The following is a 3,992-nucleotide window of genomic DNA, read 5'->3' as shown; positions in this document are numbered from 1 at the left end:
CCGCTGACTATTTCTTTGGTGTCCCCCACAGTGACTACAGTTACCTAGAAGGGTGCTATGGTTTGCCTCATGAGAATTACAAGCCCTGTGGTAGTCTTTATTATTTATCCAGTTTTTGTTTCTAAATTCTGGATTTTTCCTCCTCACAGAAAGACTGGTCTGCCATAGAAATAACACTGTTTTGAACCTCTTTGTTAGAGTCTTTGTAACATTTTTCAATGAAGCTATAAGTTCCTCAACTGCAGATCTTAAGAGTCAAAATAGATGTATCCCTTTCCTTGTACTGTTTAATTCTGTCCAATTTTTTCCTTTTAAACTTTTTCCTTTTCTTCTCTCTCACATCTTTCAAAAATATATACAGCTAGCTATCCTCTTCAACAAGCCCAGTCTGGAAAATGCTTTTGAAAATATTCTTTTATTTGGGGGGAGGGGTGGTTCACAAAATAGTGCCATATGATAGGCATCAGAGGGCTTAAATAGATCCAGACTGGCATATCTTTTTGCCCTGCATATGTAATTGTAAAATTGGTTTGGTTGCTCATTTTCTTCCTGATTAACATAATCATTTTTTACCAATTTTCTAGGCAAGTTGAGCAGACCCTCATTCCTTAAACAGTGCCTCCCTGGCCTCATGTAACTTTAGATTGTCCTCAGGATTATTGGGGTCCCATTGTAGGTCTTATAATGGTCAATATTTCACAACCTAATTTTGAGAGTTGTTAATGGCCTCAAAAATTGTCTCTCTTTCTCCTTCAATGAGTCAGCATGCCTTAGATCCATGCCATCATCACAGCTTGGATTAAAACTCAAAAAAATAGCCTTGAACCACCTGAGGACAATCAGTGGTTTGATATCATAGCCGGACAGGTCCTTTCCCCACATGTTGAGATCTGAGGGGGTGAACAGGACATGATTTCTTAATGTCACCAAGTTGACCAAGTTGACTCTACAATCATGTGAAGCAACTTCCCTCTGGGGAAACATGCCATTTGGGGAGGCATCACTTTCCACCATTGAGTCTAATGTCTGAGTAAGAGACCAAGCAGAAAAGATGAGGACAAGGAGGCTCTGGGTAAGATAGTGCAGAGAGTGGGTGGAGAAGTGGAGGCAGGAACAAAGCAAGTAGGTGAAGGAGAGGCAGGATTAGAATGAAGGGATGTGGTCAAAGAAGGTTGGTCACACCTGGAGGTGGGGGTAGAAATGGGTGGTGTGTGTTTGGAAGGTAGAGAAATAGCAACAAAAAAATTGAGAATTGCTCTGGGCATGATCTAAAAGAATGTGTGGGGAAGGGAGAGGCAAAGTAGACTTTGGAGAGGGTCCCCAGAAAGAGGGAAGGAGGGGAGCAAACTGAGAGGAAGGAGCAGGGAGGGTCCCTGAAAAGGGGGAAGGGAAATAGAATGCTGAATAGGCTCAGAAACCAGCAGAGAAACCAGATGAGAAGGATATGAAGAAGCAATGGAAGACTGGTTGAAAACCTGGCTCCTTAGTTGGACATTAGTAGATTCATCAAAATGTACCCAAATGTACAGTAATATAATCGATCTGGATTATTATTTGCAATTGCTAATTTTAACTCTTTAAATGTCTAAAATCAAAAAGCCTGTATTGAGGTCAGGAGAAAACTGGTGTAGACCAAGATTTACAAAGATTAATGACTTCTTTTCTAGTCATGCCTGACTTAATCAGCAATCCTTTCTTTCTTCCCCAAGATAAGCACTTTATGTAAAGGACTTTCACTTGGGATACTCCTAGTGTTCCCATTTTCAATCTAAGTGCCTCCTCTCCCCCCAAAAAGAGAAAAAAAAAGTCAAGTTATAAACTGTTTAAATGGCCAACTTAGACCTCTCCCTAGAGGCCACAGGGTTCTGTTGCCCACCTAAACACAATTTAATTTTAAAGAAAGAGTGGAGATAAAACTGTATGTCATTTGTTTCTTTTTCTAAATCTTTAAGACTAGATGAAAGACTTTTCACTTTTCTAACTTCAGTGTCTGGCATGCCTACTTCATTGCTTTCTTAACCTATTACTGCATCACTCCCCAACCTAAAAAAAAAAGAAGAAGAAGAAGAAAAATAACTGACAAATACAAATTAAAAAATAGTCACCTTGCCCCCCCCAAAAAAAAATCTTTGATGATTTTGGTGTTCTCAGAACTTATTTTAAAAAATTCTACCCTACAAGTAAATTGCTCTTATGTGACAAGGAAAAACTGCGGAAAAAAAAAGATAAAAAGTTCAGCTTCTCAGATGGTTGCCAAACTCTTAGGATTAAAATTCTATAGAAGCTGTACATTAATTTATAATTATTTATTGGTAAGGGCTGAAGTAAGAGAGAGTCACATAATCATCTGGTGGTGGCTAGCTCATCTGAGTTTATCACAATTGTCTCCATTCACTAGCCAAAAAGCAGCCATGCCAGGAAGTCTCTAGTCCCAAGAGTGCTGCTTCCTCCAATCCTAATCTTAAAAACTCCCAATGATATCGCTCCTGAATCTCTCTAGTTGGACAGACTTGACCGCAGTCCAGGTCAGAGGCCAGTCTTCCAGAAGCAAGGAGTCACCAGAGACAAGCAGCAAGCCTCTTCCAAGAAACCAAGGAGCCAGGAGATTTTTAGCATCCTCCCACAGTATGCATGCACTCAATGAATATGGACCAAAATGGGTTTTCAAAAGGAAAGAAGGGTAACATTTATATTAAATGCCTACAATTTAAATAATGGGAACCTTAAAAGAGGATAAGTTGTTTAGTGAAAGTGATGGGGAGAGTCTGGAAATGACAAGGAGGATTAAGCAGTATTCCAATGATGAGATCAAGGTGGCTCAGTGGCTTGAGATCGTGGGTTCAAGTCTGGTTTCAGAGACTCCCTACTAGTATGACCCTGAGCAAGTTATTTAACCCCCATTCCTAGCCCTTATTGCAATACACAGTACTGATTCTAGAACAGATGAGGATTTTTTAAAAAAGTACTCCAATGGAGTATATGACTTTGACTACCCAACAGATAGCTCTGTGACCCAAAAGGAAGCTAGCTGTTTTTCATAATAATAATAATAATAATAATAATAATAATAGACAGAATTTCTGTAGCTCTTAATATGTGCCATGTGCCAGGCACTGTGCTAATTGTTTTACAAATACTATCTCATTTGATCCTCACAACAACCCTGGTGGGAGAGAGGGGGAAAGGTGCTATTATTATTTCCATTTTATATTTGGAGAAATTGAAACAAAGAATTTAAGTGACTTGCCCAAAGTCACACAGCTAGTAAGTGTTTGAGGCCAGATCTGAGCTCAGGATTTCCTGACTTCTGCCCCCCACTCTCTATGCACTATCTCCAAGGTATTTTATTTCAAATCTTTTGTCATCTTTCTCTTTTAATGTTTAGAGCCTCTGGGTGACATATAGTCTGATCTGCATATGCAAAGATGGCCAATGAAAAGGTCTTCCAAACTTAGGATGACCTATATAAAAACCTGTCATACACTTTAGTTTGTGAAAGACCCCACTGTTTTTCAATGTTTGCTAGATGAAATAATTTTGATCCTACTTTGGCTTCATAATTGTTGCAACTTTTACCCATCCTTCAGGACCTATTAATTTCCCCCAATCCCTGGGGCCTCAGGTGCTAATGAATAATAATTAATAAAATTATTCTTTACTTGAGAATAATTGAATTTATTTCCAAAATATTTCTTTTTAATGGTAGAATTTCAAGTATTGTAACTTACCATTGGGAGGAGAATACTTTAAGGAAGAAGGTCTTTTAAGATTTTTCACATCATGCTGTATATCCCTTAAATCATACAATGCAGGTAAGTGCCTACTTTGACCTCTAAGGCTAGCTTCAGCAAATGATCAAGAGCACTATATATTAGTGCACCTGCAGATTTTGGTTACTGTTGTGCAAAAACCCCAAGGGAGCACGATTTATTTAAAGTTGATTTAAATTCAGGTCAGCATGGTACAATATATGTTTTTAGACATATGTGACA

Source organism: Monodelphis domestica, chromosome 4 (genome assembly GCF_027887165.1).
Source record: "Monodelphis domestica isolate mMonDom1 chromosome 4, mMonDom1.pri, whole genome shotgun sequence".
In the NCBI taxonomy this organism is placed as follows: Eukaryota; Metazoa; Chordata; class Mammalia; order Didelphimorphia; family Didelphidae; genus Monodelphis; species Monodelphis domestica.
The sequence above is the reverse complement of the archived record's forward strand: the minus strand, read 5'-3'. Positions refer to the sequence as shown.